The sequence below is a fragment of the Manis pentadactyla genome, chromosome 17 (genome assembly GCF_030020395.1).
Source record: "Manis pentadactyla isolate mManPen7 chromosome 17, mManPen7.hap1, whole genome shotgun sequence".
Taxonomy (NCBI): domain Eukaryota; kingdom Metazoa; phylum Chordata; class Mammalia; order Pholidota; family Manidae; genus Manis; species Manis pentadactyla.
In genome coordinates, this window is record NC_080035.1 from 5,563,867 (window position 1) to 5,578,677 (window position 14,811).

Sequence of the window (14,811 nt, forward strand, 5' to 3'; positions counted from 1 at the left end):
CAAGATGACGCTATGGCAGGGATATGGAAAAAGCCAGAGTATATCCTGGGTCTGCTTGTCAAAAGATTATCTATACTAAATCTTTTCAGTCATTCCCATCTTAAAAATGATTAAAAACGAGGGGAGAATTTTTGCTGAGATGTCAAATGCTGTCAGTAGGAACAGCAGTTGTACTAACTGCGTTTTTACACCATAAAACACTGCGTAGGAATCCGGCAAAACAGTTTTGTGCTCACCACCACGTGTAGGTTTTGATTAAATTTTAAGTGTTCAGTGAATTAACACTTTTTTCATCAAGGCATAATTTTTAAACAGTTCAGTTTTATTCACCTTGGGGAATCTACCCTTGTCAAAAAAGGAACAGACTATTTCGGTGTCCAAAATTCACCTGACAAATATTATTGTTGACTTTATTGCTTTTGGCATTAATAAAAGTATAATTTAAAAGGGCGTTTCATGTATCGGGATAGATCTGACTCCAGGATTTCATAGAATGAGAAATGGTTTGTTGGGGAAATCCGAAGCTAGTATGAAAAGTCTATTTCACTGAACATTCAAAACAATTGTGGGTGAGGTAAGGAAAGAAAAATGGCTCAATAACCTTTTCCATAAAGGAGGGAAAAGAATTTACATCATTTAATTCCTATGCTCCTTTGTCATTCGTAAATTTTACATGAAAAGGAGTTTATTCGTTTTCTCTTCATTTCTAACGCTCAGAGAGTAATTATTCCTTAAAGTAATATTGCTTAAGATTTAAAAGAAACAGATAAAGGATAAAATGATGAATAAGGAGAGAGACACGGTGACAGATCTAGCCTTTGATACCATTATAATCTTCCTTTCTACAGTTAATGGTTTAAATCTTTAGCGGTAACACATTCATTTCTAAGCCCACTATAGGGAGAGTGATTAAAAGTGTTTTTCTGGAAACACATACAACAGTATAAAGCTTGTGTATTATAGGACAAAGACTACTTAGTGCATACATAGGTAATCGTCGAGATCTGGTAACTCTCTGGAAGAATCTCAAAACGAATACACTGCTCCATGACCTTATTTATAGTCCCAAGTAGAATGTCCAGCCATAGGAAATGCGTCCTAGCAAAATGAACGTTCTAAAACGGTTTTTATGATACCTTACACTTCTTTCTTGGGAGAGAATGCCTTTGGTGTGAAGGTTAAGAAAAATGTTTAAATATCTCTTTTTCCTTAACAAGTAGGATGCAGCCCGAACCTCTCTGGGCACTTCTGCAGCGAGGGGCAGCAGTCCTGAGTGCCATTCATGCGTTCGCGCCTTGCTCGGAATCATGGCACATGCCCACCTCACACAATGGGTGCCATGGATACCAGAACTGCTCTTGCTCTCATCACGGATTTCAGTTACACCCGACGTTCAAAGCGCTGTGCTTTGTCTGAAGCATTTTGAATGTATTGTTTTCTTTAACCTTCATAATCATTTTACCAAGAAAGGTCAGTTTTACTGTCCCTATGTTACCATTGAGGGAATCACACACCCCAGTGAGTTTAAATCGTTTCCTGAGGTGCCCTGATGTGAAGGAATAGGAGAACGTAATCTGAACCCAGCACTCTCTCTCCTTAAAAGTGCGGTTTTAGCCACTGCATGTACTTCACTGCGATTACAAAGACCTTTTCACACTTGATACTGATCATAATATTCAGGCATGAAAGCATTTTCAAGACGACGTTATGGCAGTGACATGGAAATATCCAGAGTATGCCCAGGGTCTACTTGTCAAAAAATTATCTATGCTAAATCTTTACAGTCATTCCCATCTTAAAAATGAATTCTGAGGGGAGAATTTTTGCTGAGATGTCAAATGCAGTTCATAGGAATAGCAGTTGTAATAACTGTGCTTTTACACCCTGAGACAGTGAGAAGGAATCCGGGAAAAACAGTTTTGTGCTCCCCACCATGGGGCGCTTTTGATTATATTTCAAGCGTTCACTGAATTAACACTTTTTAAAGTAGGTATAATTTTTAACAGTTACGTTTTACTCACTTTGGGAAATCTACCTTTGTCATAAAAGGAACAGATAATTTTGGTGTCCGAAATTCACCTGACAAATGTTATTGTTGGCATTTTTACTTTTGGCATTAATAAAGAATAATTTCTATGGGTGTTTCATGTATCGGGATCTCTTCTGACTCCAGAATTTCATAGAATGAGAAATGGATTGTTAGGGAAATCTGAAGCTTTTATGAAACGTTTAATTCACTGAGCAATTAAAAAAATTGTGGGTGAGGTAAGGGAAAAAAATGTCCTCAATAACTTTTTCCATAAAGCAGGGAAAAGAATTTATGTCATTTGATTCCTATGCTCCTTGGTCTTTCATAAATTTTTCATCAAAAGGAGTTTATTCGCTTTCTCTTAATTTATAAGCCTTAGAGAGTAATTATTTCCTTAAACTAATCTTGCTCAAGATTTAAAAGAAACATATAAAGGGAAAAATGACGAATAAGGAGAGAGACAAGGTGACAGATCAAGCCTTTGATACTATTATAATCCTCCTTTCTACAGTAACGGTTTAAATCTTTAGCGGTAACACATTCATTTCTAAGCCCACTATAGGGAGAGTGATTAAAAGTGTTTTTCTGGAAACACATACAACAGTATAAAGCTTGTGTATTATAGGACAAAGACTACTTAGTGTATACATAGGTAATCATCGAGATCTGGTATCTCTCTGGAAGAATCTCAAAACGAATACACTGCTCCATGACCTTATTTATAGTCCCAAGTAGAATGTCCAGCCATAGGAAATGCGTCCTAGCAAAATAAACGTTCTAAAACAGTTTTTATGTTACCTTACCCTTCACTCTTGGGAGAAAAAGCCTTTGGTGTGAAGGTTAAGAAAAATGTTTAAATATCTCTTTTTCCTTATCAAGTAGGATGCAGCCTGAACCTCTCTGGACACTTCTGCAGCGAGAGGCAGCAGTCCTGAGTGCCGTTCATGCGTTCCCGCCATGCTCGGTATCATGGCCCATGCCCACCTCACACAATGGGTGCCATGGATACCAGAACTGCTCTTACTCTCATCACGGATGACAGTTACACCCGACATTCCAAGCGCCGTGCTTTGTCCGAGGCATTTTGAATGTATAGTTTACTTTAACCATCATAATCATTTTACCAAAGAAGGTCGATTTTACTGTCCCAATGTTACCATTGAGGGAATCACACGCCCAGTGGGGCTAAATCGTTCCCTGAGGTGCCCTGACATGAAGGAACAGAAGTGTGTGATGTGCACCCAGCACTCTCTCTCCTTAAACCTGCGGTTTTAGCCACAGCATGTACTTCACTACGATTACAAAGACATTTTTACAATTGATACTGATCACAATATTCAGGCATGAAAGCATAGTCAAGATGACGCTATGGCAGGGATATGGAAAAAGCCAGAGTATATCCTGGGTCTGCTTGTCAAAAGATTATCTATACTAAATCTTTTCAGTCATTCCCATCTTAAAAATGATTAAAAACGAGGGGAGAATTTTTGCTGAGATGTCAAATGCTGTCAGTAGGAACAGCAGTTGTACTAACTGCGTTTTTACACCATAAAACACTGCGTAGGAATCCGGCAAAACAGTTTTGTGCTCACCACCACGTGTAGGTTTTGATTAAATTTCAAGTGTTCAGTGAATTAACACTTTTTTCATCAAGGCATAATTTTTAAACAGTTCAGTTTTATTCACTTTGGGGAACATACCCTTGTCAAAAAAGGAACAGACTATTTCGGTGTCCAAAATTCACCTGACAAATATTATTGTTGACTTTATTGCTTTTGGCATTAATAAAAGTATAATTTAAAAGGGCGTTTCATGTATCGGGATAGATCTGACTCCAGGATTTCATAGAATGAGAAATGGTTTGTTGGGGAAATCCGAAGCTAGTATGAAAAGTCTATTTCACTGAACATTCAAAACAATTGTGGGTGAGGTAAGGAAAGAAAAATGGCTCAATAACCTTTTCCATAAAGGAGGGAAAAGAATTTACATCATTTAATTTCTATGCTCCTTTGTCATTCGTAAATTTTACATGAAAAGGAGTTTATTCGTTTTCTCTTCATTTCTAACGCTTAGAGAGTAATTATTCCTTAAAGTAATATTGCTTAAGATTTAAAAGAAACAGATAAAGGATAAAATGATGAATAAGGAGAGAGACACGGTGACAGATCTAGCCTTTGATACCATTATAATCTTCCTTTCTACAGTTAATGGTTTAAATCTTTAGCGGTAACACATTCATTTCTAAGCCCACTACAGGGAGAGTGATTAAAAGTGTTTTTCTGGAAACACATACATAAGTATAAAACTTGTGTATTATAGGACAAAGACTACTTAGTGCATACATAGGTAATCGTCGAGATCTGGTAACTCTCTGGAAGAATCTCAAAACGAATACACTGCTCCATGACCTTATTTATAGTCCCAAGTAGAATGTCCAGCCATAGGAAATGCGTCCTAGCAAAATGAACGTTCTAAAACGGTTTTTATGATACCTTACACTTCTTTCTTGGGAGAGAATGCCTTTGGTGGGAAGGTTAAGAAAAATGTTTAAATATCTCTTTTTCCTTAACAAGTAGGATGCAGCCCGAACCTCTCTGGGCACTTCTGCAGCGAGGGGCAGCAGTCCTGAGTGCCGTTCATGCGTTCGCGCCTTGCTCGGAATCATGGCACATGCCCACCTCACACAATGGGTGCCATGGATACCAGAACTGCTCTTGCTCTCATCACGGATTTCAGTTACACCCGACATTGAAAGCGCTGTGCTTTGTCTGAAGCATTTTGAATGTATTGTTTTCTTTAACCTTCATAATCATTTTACCAAGAAAGGTCAGTTTTACTGTCCCTATGTTACCATTGAGGGAATCACACCCCCCAGTGAGTTTAAATCGTTTCCTGAGGTGCCCTGATGTGAAGGAATAGGAGAACGTAATCTGAACCCAGCACTCTCTCTCCTTAAAAGTGCGGTTTTAGCCACTGCATGTACTTCACTGCGATTACAAAGACCTTTTCACACTTGATACTGATCATAATATTCAGGCATGAAAGCATTTTCAAGACGACGTTATGGCAGTGACATGGAAATATCCAGAGTATGCCAGGGTCTACTTGTCAAAAAATTATCTATGCTAAATCTTTACTGTCATTCCCATCTTAAAAATGAATTCTGAGGGGAGAATTTTTGCTGAGATGTCAAATGCAGTTCATAGGAATAGCAGTTGTACTAACTGTGCTTTTACACCCTGAGACAGTGAGAAGGAATCCGGGAAAAACAGTTTTGTGCTCCCCACCATGGGGCGCTTTTGATTATATTTCAAGCGTTCACTGAATTAACACTTTTTAAAGTAGGTATAATTTTTAAACAGTTACGTTTTACTCACTTTGGGAAATCTACCTTTGTCAAAAAAGGAACAGATAATTTTGGTGTCCGAAATTCACCTGACAAATGTTATTGTTGGCATTTTTACTTTTGGCATTAATAAAGAATAATTTCTATGGGTGTTTCATGTATCGGGATCTCTTCTGACTCCAGAATTTCATAGAATGAGAAATGGATTGTTAGGGAAATCTGAAGCTTTTATGAAACGTTTAATTCACTGAGCAATTAAAAAAATTGTGGGTGAGGTAAGGGAAAAAAATGTCCTCAATAACTTTTTCCATAAAGCAGGGAAAAGAATTTATGTCATTTGATTCCTATGCTCCTTGGTCTTTCATAAATTTTTCATCAAAAGGAGTTTATTCGCTTTCTCTTAATTTATAAGCCTTAGAGAGTAATTATTTCCTTAAACTAATCTTGCTCAAGATTTAAAAGAAACATATAAAGGGAAAAATGACGAATAAGGAGAGAGACAAGGTGACAGATCAAGCCTTTGATACTATTATAATCCTCCTTTCTACAGTAACGGTTTAAATCTTTAGCGGTAACACATTCATTTCTAAGCCCACTATAGGGAGAGTGATTAAAAGTGTTTTTCTGGAAACACATACAACAGTATAAAGCTTGTGTATTATAGGACAAAGACTACTTAGTGTATACATAGGTAATCATCGAGATCTGGTATCTCTCTGGAAGAATCTCAAAACGAATACACTGCTCCATGACCTTATTTATAGTCCCAAGTAGAATGTCCAGCCATAGGAAATGCGTCCTAGCAAAATAAACGTTCTAAAACAGTTTTTATGTTACCTTACCCTTCACTCTTGGGAGAAAAAGCCTTTGGTGTGAAGGTTAAGAAAAATGTTTAAATATCTCTTTTTCCTTATCAAGTAGGATGCAGCCTGAACCTCTCTGGACACTTCTGCAGCGAGAGGCAGCAGTCCTGAGTGCCGTTCATGCGTTCCCGCCATGCTCGGTATCATGGCCCATGCCCACCTCACACAATGGGTGCCATGGATACCAGAACTGCTCTTACTCTCATCACGGATGACAGTTACACCCGACATTCCAAGCGCCGTGCTTTGTCCGAGGCATTTTGAATGTATAGTTTACTTTAACCATCATAATCATTTTACCAAAGAAGGTCGATTTTACTGTCCCAATGTTACCATTGAGGGAATCACACGCCCAGTGGGGCTAAATCGTTCCCTGAGGTGCCCTGACATGAAGGAACAGAAGTGTGTGATGTGCACCCAGCACTCTCTCTCCTTAAACCTGCGGTTTTAGCCACAGCATGTACTTCACTACGATTACAAAGACATTTTTACAATTGATACTGATCACAATATTCAGGCATGAAAGCATAGTCAAGATGACGCTATGGCAGGGATATGGAAAAAGCCAGAGTATATCCTGGGTCTGCTTGTCAAAAGATTATCTATACTAAATCTTTTCAGTCATTCCCATCTTAAAAATGATTAAAAACGAGGGGAGAATTTTTGCTGAGATGTCAAATGCTGTCAGTAGGAACAGCAGTTGTACTAACTGCGTTTTTACACCATAAAACACTGCGTAGGAATCCGGCAAAACAGTTTTGTGCTCACCACCACGTGTAGGTTTTGATTAAATTTTAAGTGTTCAGTGAATTAACACTTTTTTCATCAAGGCATAATTTTTAAACAGTTCAGTTTTATTCACCTTGGGGAATCTACCCTTGTCAAAAAAGGAACAGACTATTTCGGTGTCCAAAATTCACCTGACAAATATTATTGTTGACTTTATTGCTTTTGGCATTAATAAAAGTATAATTTAAAAGGGCGTTTCATGTATCGGGATAGATCTGACTCCAGGATTTCATAGAATGAGAAATGGTTTGTTGGGGAAATCCGAAGCTAGTATGAAAAGTCTATTTCACTGAACATTCAAAACAATTGTGGGTGAGGTAAGGAAAGAAAAATGGCTCAATAACCTTTTCCATAAAGGAGGGAAAAGAATTTACATCATTTAATTCCTATGCTCCTTTGTCATTCGTAAATTTTACATGAAAAGGAGTTTATTCGTTTTCTCTTCATTTCTAACGCTTAGAGAGTAATTATTCCTTAAAGTAATATTGCTTAAGATTTAAAAGAAACAGATAAAGGATAAAATGATGAATAAGGAGAGAGACACGGTGACAGATCTAGCCTTTGATACCATTATAATCTTCCTTTCTACAGTTAATGGTTTAAATCTTTAGCGGTAACACATTCATTTCTAAGCACACTATAGGGAGAGTGATTAAAAGTGTTTTTCTGGAAACACATACAACAGTATAAAGCTTGTGTATTATAGGACAAAGACTACTTAGTGCATACATAGGTAATCGTCGAGATCTGGTAACTCTCTGGAAGAATCTCAAAACGAATACACTGCTCCATGACCTTATTTATAGTCCCAAGTAGAATGTCCAGCCATAGGAAATGCGTCCTAGCAAAATGAACGTTCTAAAACGGTTTTTATGATACCTTACACTTCTTTCTTGGGAGAGAATGCCTTTGGTGGGAAGGTTAAGAAAAATGTTTAAATATCTCTTTTTCCTTAACAAGTAGGATGCAGCCCGAACCTCTCTGGGCACTTCTGCAGCGAGGGGCAGCAGTCCTGAGTGCCGTTCATGCGTTCGCGCCTTGCTCGGAATCATGGCACATGCCCACCTCACACAATGGGTTCCATGGATACCAGAACTGCTCTTGCTCTCATCACGGATTTCAGTTACACCCGACGTTCAAAGCGCTGTGCTTTGTCTGAAGCATTTTGAATGTATTGTTTTCTTTAACCTTCATAATCATTTTACCAAGAAAGGTCAGTTTTACTGTCCCTATGTTACCATTGAGGGAATCACACCCCCCAGTGAGTTTAAATCGTTTCCTGAGGTGCCCTGATGTGAAGGAATAGGAGAACGTAATCTGAACCCAGCACTCTCTCTCCTTAAAAGTGCGGTTTTAGCCACTGCATGTACTTCACTGCGATTACAAAGACCTTTTCACACTTGATACTGATCATAATATTCAGGCATGAAAGCATTTTCAAGACGACGTTATGGCAGTGACATGGAAATATCCAGAGTATGCCCAGGGTCTACTTGTCAAAAAATTATCTATGCTAAATCTTTACAGTCATTCCCATCTTAAAAATGAATTCTGAGGGGAGAATTTTTGCTGAGATGTCAAATGCAGTTCATAGGAATAGCAGTTGTACTAACTGTGCTTTTACACCCTGAGACAGTGAGAAGGAATCCGGGAAAAACAGTTTTGTGCTCCCCACCATGGGGCGCTTTTGATTATATTTCAAGCGTTCACTGAATTAACACTTTTTAAAGTAGGTATAATTTTTAAACAGTTATGTTTTACTCACTTTGGGAAATCTACCTTTGTCAAAAAAGGAACAGATAATTTTGGTGTCCGAAATTCACCTGACAAATATTATTGTTGGCATTTTTACTTTTGGCATTAATAAAGAATAATTTCTATGGGTGTTTCATGTATCGGGATCTCTTCTGACTCCAGAATTTCATAGAATGAGAAATGGATTGTTAGGGAAATCTGAAGCTTTTATGAAAAGTTTAATTCACTGAGCAATTAAAAAAATTGTGGGTGAGGTAAGGGAAAAAAATGTCCTCAATAACTTTTTCCATAAAGCAGGGAAAAGAATTTATGTCATTTGATTCCTATGCTCCTTGGTCTTTCATAAATTTTTCATCAAAAGGAGTTTATTCGCTTTCTCTTAATTTATAAGCCTTAGAGAGTAATTATTTCCTTAAACTAATCTTGCTTAAGATTTAAAAGAAACATATAAAGGGAAAAATGACGAATAAGGAGAGAGACAAGGTGACAGATCAAGCCTTTGATACTATTATAATCCTCCTTTCTACAGTAACGGTTTAAATCTTTAGCGGTAACACATTCATTTCTAAGCCCACTATAGGGAGAGTGATTAAAAGTGTTTTTCTGGAAACACATACAACAGTATAAAGCTTGTGTATTATAGGACAAAGACTACTTAGTGTATACATAGGTAATCATCGAGATCTGGTATCTCTCTGGAAGAATCTCAAAACGAATACACTGCTCCATGACCTTATTTATAGTCCCAAGTAGAATGTCCAGCCATAGGAAATGCGTCCTAGCAAAATAAACGTTCTAAAACAGTTTTTATGTTACCTTACCCTTCACTCTTGGGAGAAAAAGCCTTTGGTGTGAAGGTTAAGAAAAATGTTTAAATATCTCTTTTTCCTTATCAAGTAGGATGCAGCCTGAACCTCTCTGGACACTTCTGCAGCGAGAGGCAGCAGTCCTGAGTGCCGTTCATGCGTTCCCGCCATGCTCGGTATCATGGCCCATGCCCACCTCACACAATGGGTGCCATGGATACCAGAACTGCTCTTACTCTCATCACGGATGACAGTTACACCCGACATTCCAAGCGCCGTGCTTTGTCCGAGGCATTTTGAATGTATAGTTTACTTTAACCATCATAATCATTTTACCAAAGAAGGTCGATTTTACTGTCCCAAGGTTACCATTGAGGGAATCACACGCCCAGTGGGGCTAAATCGTTCCCTGAGGTGCCCTGACATGAAGGAACAGAAGTGTGTGATGTGCACCCAGCACTCTCTCTCGTTAAACCTGCGGTTTTAGCCACAGCATGTACTTCACTACGATTACAAAGACATTTTTACAATTGATACTGATCACAATATTCAGGCATGAAAGCATAGTCAAGATGACGCTATGGCAGGGATATGGAAAAAGCCAGAGTATATCCTGGGTCTGCTTGTCAAAAGATTATCTATACTAAATCTTTTCAGTCATTCCCATCTTAAAAATGATTAAAAACGAGGGGAGAATTTTTGCTGAGATGTCAAATGCTGTCAGTAGGAACAGCAGTTGTACTAACTGCGTTTTTACACCATAAAACACTGCGTAGGAATCCGGCAAAACAGTTTTGTGCTCACCACCACGTGTAGGTTTTGATTAAATTTCAAGTGTTCAGTGAATTAACACTTTTTTCATCAAGGCATAATTTTTAAACAGTTCAGTTTTATTCACTTTGGGGAACATACCCTTGTCAAAAAAGGAACAGACTATTTCGGTGTCCAAAATTCACCTGACAAATATTATTGTTGACTTTATTGCTTTTGGCATTAATAAAAGTATAATTTAAAAGGGCGTTTCATGTATCGGGATAGATCTGACTCCAGGATTTCATAGAATGAGAAATGGTTTGTTGGGGAAATCCGAAGCTAGTATGAAAAGTCTATTTCACTGAACATTCAAAACAATTGTGGGTGAGGTAAGGAAAGAAAAATGGCTCAATAAACTTTTCCATAAAGGAGGGAAAAGAATTTACATCATTTAATTCCTATGCTCCTTTGTCATTCGTAAATTTTACATGAAAAGGAGTTTATTCGTTTTCTCTTCATTTCTAACGCTTAGAGAGTAATTATTCCTTAAAGTAATATTGCTTAAGATTTAAAAGAAACAGATAAAGGATAAAATGATGAATAAGGAGAGAGACACGGTGACAGATCTAGCCTTTGATACCATTATAATCTTCCTTTCTACAGTTAATGGTTTAAATCTTTAGCGGTAACACATTCATTTCTAAGCCCACTATAGGGAGAGTGATTAAAAGTGTTTTTCTGGAAACACATACAACAGTATAAAGCTTGTGTATTATAGGACAAAGACTACTTAGTGCATACATAGGTAATCGTCGAGATCTGGTAACTCTCTGGAAGAATCTCAAAACGAATACACTGCTCCATGACCTTATTTATAGTCCCAAGTAGAATGTCCAGCCATAGGAAATGCGTCCTAGCAAAATGAACGTTCTAAAACGGTTTTTATGATACCTTACACTTCTTTCTTGGGAGAGAATGCCTTTGGTGGGAAGGTTAAGAAAAATGTTTAAATATCTCTTTTTCCTTAACAAGTAGGATGCAGCCCGAACCTCTCTGGGCACTTCTGCAGCGAGGGGCAGCAGTCCTGAGTGCCGTTCATGCGTTCGCGCCTTGCTCGGAATCATGGCACATGCCCACCTCACACAATGGGTGCCATGGATACCAGAACTGCTCTTGCTCTCATCACGGATTTCAGTTACACCCGACATTGAAAGCGCTGTGCTTTGTCTGAAGCATTTTGAATGTATTGTTTTCTTTAACCTTCATAATCATTTTACCAAGAAAGGTCAGTTTTACTGTCCCTATGTTACCATTGAGGGAATCACACCCCCCAGTGAGTTTAAATCGTTTCCTGAGGTGCCCTGATGTGAAGGAATAGGAGAACGTAATCTGAACCCAGCACTCTCTCTCCTTAAAAGTGCGGTTTTAGCCACTGCATGTACTTCACTGCGATTACAAAGACCTTTTCACACTTGATACTGATCATAATATTCAGGCATGAAAGCATTTTCAAGACGACGTTATGGCAGTGACATGGAAATATCCAGAGTATGCCAGGGTCTACTTGTCAAAAAATTATCTATGCTAAATCTTTACTGTCATTCCCATCTTAAAAATGAATTCTGAGGGGAGAATTTTTGCTGAGATGTCAAATGCAGTTCATAGGAATAGCAGTTGTACTAACTGTGCTTTTACACCCTGAGACAGTGAGAAGGAATCCGGGAAAAACAGTTTTGTGCTCCCCACCATGGGGCGCTTTTGATTATATTTCAAGCGTTCACTGAATTAACACTTTTTAAAGTAGGTATAATTTTTAAACAGTTACGTTTTACTCACTTTGGGAAATCTACCTTTGTCAAAAAAGGAACAGATAATTTTGGTGTCCGAAATTCACCTGACAAATGTTATTGTTGGCATTTTTACTTTTGGCATTAATAAAGAATAATTTCTATGGGTGTTTCATGTATCGGGATCTCTTCTGACTCCAGAATTTCATAGAATGAGAAATGGATTGTTAGGGAAATCTGAAGCTTTTATGAAAAGTTTAATTCACTGAGCAATTAAAAAAATTGTGGGTGAGGTAAGGGAAAAAAATGTCCTCAATAACTTTTTCCATAAAGCAGGGAAAAGAATTTATGTCATTTGATTCCTATGCTCCTTGGTCTTTCATAAATTTTTCATCAAAAGGAGTTTATTCGCTTTCTCTTAATTTATAAGCCTTAGAGAGTAATTATTTCCTTAAACTAATCTTGCTCAAGATTTAAAAGAAACATATAAAGGGAAAAATGACGAATAAGGAGAGAGACAAGGTGACAGATCAAGCCTTTGATACTATTATAATCCTCCTTTCTACAGTTAACGGTTTAAATCTTTAGCGGTAACACATTCATTTCTAAGCCCACTATAGGGAGAGTGATTAAAAGTGTTTTTCTGGAAACACATACAACAGTATAAAGCTTGTGTATTATAGGACAAAGACTACTTAGTGTATACATAGGTAATCATCGAGATCTGGTATCTCTCTGGAAGAATCTCAAAACGAATACACTGCTCCATGACCTTATTTATAGTCCCAAGTAGAATGTCCAGCCATAGGAAATGCGTCCTAGCAAAATAAACGTTCTAAAACAGTTTTTATGTTACCTTACACTTCACTCTTGGGAGAAAAAGCCTTTGGTGTGAAGGTTAAGAAAAATGTTTAAATATCTCTTTTTCCTTATCAAGTAGGATGCAGCCTGAACCTCTCTGGACACTTCTGCAGCGAGAGGCAGCAGTCCTGAGTGCCGTTCATGCGTTCCCGCCATGCTCGGAATCATGGCACATGCCCACCTCACACAATGGGTTCCATGGATACCAGAACTGCTCTTACTCTCATCACGGATGACAGTTACACCCGACATTCCAAGCGCCGTGCTTTGTCCGAGGCATTTTGAATGTATAGTTTACTTTAACCATCATAATCATTTTACCAAAGAAGGTCGATTTTACTGTCCCAATGTTACCATTGAGGGAATCACACGCCCAGTGGGGCTAAATCGTTCCCTGAGGTGCCCTGACATGAAGGAACAGAAGTGTGTGATGTGCACCCAGCACTCTCTCTCCTTAAACCTGCGGTTTTAGCCACAGCATGTACTTCACTACGATTACAAAGACATTTTTACAATTGATACTGATCACAATATTCAGGCATGAAAGCATAGTCAAGATGACGCTATGGCAGGGATATGGAAAAAGCCAGAGTATATCCTGGGTCTGCTTGTCAAAAGATTATCTATACTAAATCTTTTCAGTCATTCCCATCTTAAAAATGAATACGAGGGGAGAATTTTTGCTGAGATGTCAAATGCTGTCAGTAGGAACAGCAGTTGTACTAACTGCGTTTTTACACCATAAAACACTGCGTAGGAATCCGGCAAAACAGTTTTGTGCTCACCACCACGTGTAGGTTTTGATTAAATTTCAAGTGTTCAGTGAATTAACACTTTTTTCATCAAGGCATAATTTTTAAACAGTTCAGTTTTATTCACCTTGGGGAATCTACCCTTGTCAAAAAAGGAACAGACTATTTCGGTGTCCAAAATTCACCTGACAAATATTATTGTTGACTTTATTGCTTTTGGCATTAATAAAAGTATAATTTAAAAGGGCGTTTCATGTATCGGGATAGATCTGACTCCAGGATTTCATAGAATGAGAAATGGTTTGTTGGGGAAATCCGAAGCTAGTATGAAAAGTCTATTTCACTGAACATTCAAAACAATTGTGGGTGAGGTAAGGAAAGAAAAATGGCTCAATAACCTTTTCCATAAAGGAGGGAAAAGAATTTACATCATTTAATTCCTATGCTCCTTTGTCATTCGTAAATTTTACATGAAAAGGAGTTTATTCGTTTTCTCTTCATTTCTAACGCTTAGAGAGTAATTATTCCTTAAAGTAATATTGCTTAAGATTTAAAAGAAACAGATAAAGGATAAAATGATGAATAAGGAGAGAGACACGGTGACAGATCTAGCCTTTGATACCATTATAATCTTCCTTTCTACAGTTAATGGTTTAAATCTTTAGCGGTAACACATTCATTTCTAAGCCCACTATAGGGAGAGTGATTAAAAGTGTTTTTCTGGAAACACATACAACAGTATAAAGCTTGTGTATTATAGGACAAAGACTACTTAGTGCATACATAGGTAATCGTCGAGATCTGGTAACTCTCTGGAAGAATCTCAAAACGAATACACTGCTCCATGACCTTATTTATACTCCCAAGTAGAATGTCCAGCCATAGGAAATGCGTCCTAGCAAAATGAACGTTCTAAAACGGTTTTTATGATACCTTACACTTCTTTCTTGGGAGAGAATGCCTTTGGTGGGAAGGTTAAGAAAAATGTTTAAATATCTCTTTTTTATTAACAAGTAGGATGCAGCCCGAACCTCTCTGGGCACTTCTGCAGCGAGGGGCAGCAGTCCTGA